This window comes from Lissotriton vulgaris, chromosome 4_1 (assembly GCF_964263255.1).
Source record: "Lissotriton vulgaris chromosome 4_1, aLisVul1.2, whole genome shotgun sequence".
Taxonomy (NCBI): Eukaryota; Metazoa; Chordata; class Amphibia; order Caudata; family Salamandridae; genus Lissotriton; species Lissotriton vulgaris.
Window position 1 is genome coordinate 324,138,336 of NC_141691.1, and position 6,723 is coordinate 324,145,058.

The following is a 6,723-nucleotide window of genomic DNA, read 5'->3' on the forward strand; positions in this document are numbered from 1 at the left end:
GGACTATTCTCTGATAGCTGGTATTATTTGGTTGTGCGCCTTGACGCCCACCTGGGCTTAGTTGCGCGATAAAAAAATGTTTTCATTTCATTTCATTTTCATTTCAGGTATGCTTTCTCTGATGAATACTTTAAGGAAGAATTTTGATCGTCTTCCTTGTTTCAACACTATTGGTTATATATATCTACAGCCATCTGAAGTCAATGTCAAATTAACAAATGATATACTGTTGAAAAGATCCTCCTTATAATTGCCCACAGGTGCCTGATGCCACATCTTCCAACGATCTATTTGGTTAACTTCCTAATCCCCACTGGTTGTTCCCTTAGTATGTGTATTTTGTCACTACTCATGCATTTTACACAATCAGTGATTACCCTCTTCATCTGTGAGTCTAATCAAGGACACCAATAATAATACCTTAATATTTCCTTTATCTTAAAAATTCGAAAGCGAGCTTGGTGTGCTAACTCAGTCCAGTTTTTCCTCAACTTTACAAGTGGTATGAGTGTGGTCCCTCTAAAAATCATCCACTCACCTTCTAAGAGTTCATCTCTGACCTTCCAGAATTTCAGCACTTAAGTTGTTCCTCTTGTCCCAGCCATTCTTCATGTCCAAAGCTTCATGTAGGACGCTGTCCACTGTTACTTGCTTTTAACATTCATCTTCCTTTGTTACACCTTCAATTACAAACACACGTAAGATGCAAGGGGGCTAAATAAAACAAACAACTGCTGGGTCATATTTGTTCTCTTTAATACTCTTAGAGTAAAGATAAATAAACTACAAACATATCTGTTATAAGAACGGAGAACCTTCAACCATCATATGGTGGCATGCTTTTTCATCTGATTCCTCCTCACACCACTAACGCACAAGTTACTTACCTTCAGTAACACCATAGCTGGAAGAGACTCTATCTAGCCGCAGATTTTTCACCTTAGAATTATCCCCTGGATCTGGAAATGTTTAATGAGCATTACCCCTGTGCCGGAAGGTGACGTTATCAGCTGCGTGTGACATCGTCTGCATTGTAGCGCCGAAGTGACATGCGCAGTGCCTAAATAAGCGCCATCATGCTGATCGGAGCATCTTTTCGTGACTTTCCAAGCCAGAACTGTGGCGCCACGAAGAACACTGATTAAGGTGTGTGAAGCTAGGGCCCATAAAAGGGAAATAACCCTTTAATCTGAAATCCTTTCACCGAGCGGGGAGGATTGGTGGGTTTGTAAGGAATCTGTGGCTAGACAGAGTCTCTCCTAGATAAAGCATTACTGAAGAGACTTGTAGCCACAGATTCATTCCTTACCTTAGAATAGATACCCTTGTAATACCTCACCGCAAGTGGGACAGCAACATGGATTTATACTAGAAAATCCTGTAGGACCAAACGGCTAAGTGCAACCAGTATGAGTATGTGGCAGCTGACTGCATGGAGAGTGATCGATAAAGTATTGCCATTTTTATAATTGCAATTTGTACTATTGAATTTACTACATTAATAACACTGTCCCACTACCCTTTCCCTAATTACATACACTATTTTTAATCCACAGGACAAACTTGACCTCTATGAGGTAGATGACCAATACGTTACTCTACCACACATATCTTACACGGTCCTGAAGAAAGCCCGACCGACCTATCTAGGCAACACAGGGCGGAAACATGTCGACCATTTTACAACACGAGAATTGAATACGTAAGAATCCTAATAATTCAACCTACGTATACTTAATACATTCTCACCCCTAACTCGAATCCAGGAAAATAAATTGGACTATCTGGTTGTCCGAGTTATTTTAAAATCTCAAACACACCACTTATCACTCTGGTCACTACTGCTTTTAACCTAGGGCGAATACCTCCTGGTGGAGGTTGCATACCAACTAACCCAATGATTATGCAGTCACGTGAGTAAAGGAGCGGAGAATCAAGATATACCGCTAACACAAACAACTTTACACGTGCATGAGGGGTTTTTACCATGGGACATACAATCTACCTGTATACCCAGGTTACGCAGGACAAGTGATCCCCCCTCCTTAACTGATTTATGAGATTAGATGCCAAGGAAATTGGATGGATCTCGTATTTTCCTTCTCTCTCCCTCTTGATTCATGAGTTCTACTGTAGTAAACACTGTGGTTCAATCAACTGTAAATGGAGAAGGGGAGATCATGGGTTTGGCAGAGCAGGTGAACCACCAATTTATGGTGGTTCACCGTCTCCGCTAAACTCTAAACAAACTGCATAGCCTCTTCTTAGGGACAATCTCAGACAGGTTTAGTCTGTGCATACGAGGACCAGCAACAAGGCCAGACCAATAGACAAATGGAATACTTCCACTGAATCTTTCTTAAACAAAGCGATTCTCTTTACAGTGGTGAGTTTTACTTTTATGAACCTGCATATAGCTTCACAATTCATAAAAATCCTTATTACTGAAAATCATCTTTACGCTTAATTAGTGTATTAACACAACGGCAATGTAGGAATGACTTGGTATTAAAAGCGTTAAAGAAAGAAGAAAGCGAGATTCTTACCAGGTGGTGTACCTCATCTTTTACTCGGTTGTTAAGATGCCTACACTTTGGCACTCTCTTGTGGCAGAGCCGCCATCTCAATAATAACAACACACAAATAAACTCCACTGCTTTTCTCCTTCTATCGTATTTATGGACCATCAATTTTTCTTAATTGCATTATTTATCTCAAAAGACAATAATACGATATACAAACCATAAACAGACAGAAACTAAAAGCACCTCAATTAGGATCTCAGCTTTCTCCTCTGTCTCCTTGTCGGTTTTCAATTTGCAGAGTTAAGCCAATTCACCCAACTAGCTAGTGAGGAAGATGAGACATATGGGAAGATACCTCTTTGTATTACCAACATCTTCTATGAAAGATTCGCCTTGACAAACTCCATCCAATCTATTTCAAAACCTAGCTACTTTAAATGGACTGTATAATTTAACTGAGCTATTAATTGTCAGGAAAATATGACCAGTTCAGTAATTTGCTTGAACTATGTTAAAGAAGCATTAACAGTGTAAATTGTGCCCTTGCTGGTCAGTTCATATTTGATACAGGTAGGGGTACGATTGCCAACTTGCATCAGTTGGCCCATGTTAATTGTTTTCTTGAATTAGAAGTGAGGGATTATGCAGTGGCAGTCTTTCGTAAGGAAAAGGCATTCCATTCCAAATGTTTGTGCAGCATTTATGAGATGTAAGTATGGCCCCGGTTTACTGGTGGCATGACGTTATTTGTACTCTCATGTCAGGGCTTGAGTAAAAACAAATGAAGTGCTATCGGTTAGGCACTATGCAGGGCTGCCCAAGGTCCCACTTTTGTTTGCCTTGCCATGCAAACCCTGGCAGTGGTGCTTCAACGGGACATGTTAACTGTGGCATAAAGATTGGGGCCGTGACTCACTTTTTATGCAGACAACATGCTTTGTTTGTTAGACGAGTTTGCAGATGTGTCAAGTCTTAGCACTATCTGGCAGTGCCTTTACACTCTTGCTTAGAATGGGAGGGTTTGAAAGTAATAGGCCATGCACTTTCTTCCCCAGGTGGAGATGTGAGGTTTCTGGAAAGAATGAAGGCTGTCCCAGAATGTAGAACAGGACGCTGCCATAGGATGGGTGACCTATACCACAATGACAAGTTTCTGACTTATAATGAGGCAAAAGTCTGCATTTAGGGAAAACCAGATCAGTTTCCAAACTACGTCCGATGGACTGGAACTGCTCAATTTACCTGGGGAGGATTCCCAGAAAGGCCACCTGAAACCCACAGGCGTGCAGAGCTCAACTCATTGCAAACGCATGATAGAGCTGTGCTGATGCCGGAGGCAGCACTTTGCAGAGTGCACTTGGAACATATGCTTTAGATAAAGGTTCATTAGGAGAGAGACTGCTTTCCTAAACTAAATCATTTACAAGCAAGGTCAGTGTTTGTTACACACATATGAGCTCCTACACTGGACACATTTTACTCCAGCAGTGCTTAAGAGGATCTCCTTAACCTAATTAGATGGTTACCCTGGGTATCTTGCAGGGAAAGTTAATTTCCAACAAATTATCTGTATGTGTCCAGTTGTGAGAGTGTTAAGATAAAACTGTGCGGCGACGTGACCACTACTGGAGGAATGGCGGCGGGGCATGGATCTCTACATGGCAGCTGAAAGGGTTACCTACAAGGTGCATGGGTGCCCTAAGAAATTTGGTAGAATCTGGGGTAAATGGAGGAAATATCATGGTCTAGATGAGGGGCTTAGAGGCTGATTGGGAAACCGCAGTAACCATCGAAGGAGGGCCAGTGCACCGCATGCTACCAAGGTATGAGGGCCCCAGTGAAGGACTGAGCTCGTCTGCAGAGCCTGTGTTGAGTAATAATGAAAAGACTTTAGTAACAGTGAACGGTGGGTGGGAGGTGAGGGGTCGGGATGGGCCGACTATTGGTGACATGACTGGGTTTTTGTTACTTAATGAAAATGCAAATAAAAATGTTTATAAAAAAAATAATAATAATAAACTGTGACCCACTGCAGGATGCAGTTGAGGGAATGGCTAAAGCGATGCTGAAGCACTGTGTACTGGGACTGCATCCAAGACCAATGAAGGGGAAGATGGGATAAAGAATTGTGGAACTATCACTACTTCTAGCAAGACTGCAATGACTGGATATAAGATGCAGGCCCAACTTGTTGGTTGTGTGATTTGGAAGAATCAATATTCGCAGAAGTTGTGAATGGTGAAGACAGAAAATAAGATTGCAGAAGACCTGAGAGAATAGAGGAACATACATGTAAATGTATTAATGGATCTCTGTCACTCTGATGTCTGTCTTTAAATGTCATGTGTATTGTCCTCCTTCACATTGGATGGATTACTCTCTTGCCCTCCCACATTGAGACTGCAGACATGTAACATTCATTCTATGAATGTACCTGTGTATTGTCTGCTATTGTACATGATTCCTGTACTTCTTGTGTCTTTTGTGTTACTTGTTTCTTTGAAAATTAATCTAAACTGTTTTGCAAAAAAAAAGAATTTGCAAAGCCCAGAGGACTGGGTTTTTAATAGGCGAAGTGTTTGCTAACAGTTGGGCTGCTTTGTGTCTGGTACTCACAACCATTCTAGGAATAAAATTCCATAAACAAATACCATGTTGATCTACAACAATTTCGAAAGTGAGACGAGGCCCCATTGCAGCACAAACTCTAACTTAAATATCTATAAATAGGAGTGTTATAAAAAAGGAGTCAGCAGATGACGTTTGTTTTGTAAGTGGTGAACTTAAATGGCATACACAAAAATACTACATAATAGAGACGTTTAACTAGGAAACAATATTTTTGTTTTATCTGTAAGACAGCCTTTGTGCATTCATATCTTTACTTCCTAAACAAAAAAATCATCCAACTGCATGTTATCGTGAAGGCAAAGTAAAGCAAATAAATATACAAGGGTGATTCATGAAAGACAATGGCAGCCAAACAACAAGCACTTCTTAAGCCATAAATTGACATTTAAACTACATCTGAGAAAGCACGCTAAATAAATCAAAGAACGTACAAAGGATCTCAATTACACGCTGAAGGTCACGTTGCATTTCCAGGCTAAAACAAGCATTTGCAATGCAATAGGTCTCGCATTTGCGAGAGTTTGAGCTATTGGCATTGTAAATGACAACGCCTTTTATTTATGTGTTTTGAAAACTTGCAAACGGTGTGTAAACACGCACTTTGTACTTATAGAAGCACGGCTAGCAGGGCTGGCAGTAAAAGAGGCACAGTTACTGCCAGCCTTGTTTCTCGTAAGCAAGGACTACAAACACCGCTTGCAGGTTTTCAAAACACATAAATAAAAAGCATTGTCATTTACAATGCCAATAGCCTAAACTCTTGCAAATACGAGACCTATTGCATTGCAAATGCTTGTTACATCCTGGCTTTAATTTAATGTCATGGTCAGTAAAAACAAATTGGGTAAATTAGTACGGTATTTTTCTCTTTGAAATATAAGTTTAAAATACCAAATAGAAATGACTTAAAAAGTATTTGGGAGCTGGACAAATTATTATTAAATTAAGTATTTGGGAGCTGTCTAAAGTATTATTACATAATTGTTGAACCAGAGTGATAATTGCCATGTAAAAAATGTATTGTCTGGGTTTTAAACACGTTTATTCAACTGTCAGTTCTTGGCCCTCCCAAAACAGCAACGTAAACAAATTACCAGTATGTTTTTTCTGAGAATGGCAAATTTAACCCCCAGCATGGTTTCATTCACAAATTCAGGGATGACATCAAGTCCCTGCTGGACAACGGAGAAACGGCGGCCCTCATCATCCTGGACCTGTCAGCCACCTTCGACACGGTCTGTCACCACACACTATGAACAGGCCTCCACAACGCTGGGATCCAAGAGAAGGCATTAGACTGGACCACCTCCTTCCTCTCCGGCAGAACACAGAGCGTCCGCCTTCCCCCCTTCCGCTCCGAAGCCACTGAGATCATCTGCGGCGTACCCCAGGGCTCATCATTCAGCCCCACTCTGTTTAACATCTACATTGCACCGCTCGCCCACGTCGCCGATCGGCACAACCTCAACATCCTCTCCTACACCGATGACACCCAGCTGATACTCTCCCTCACCAAGGACCCCCACACCGCCAAAACCAACCTTCACAAAGGAATGAAGGCCGTTAC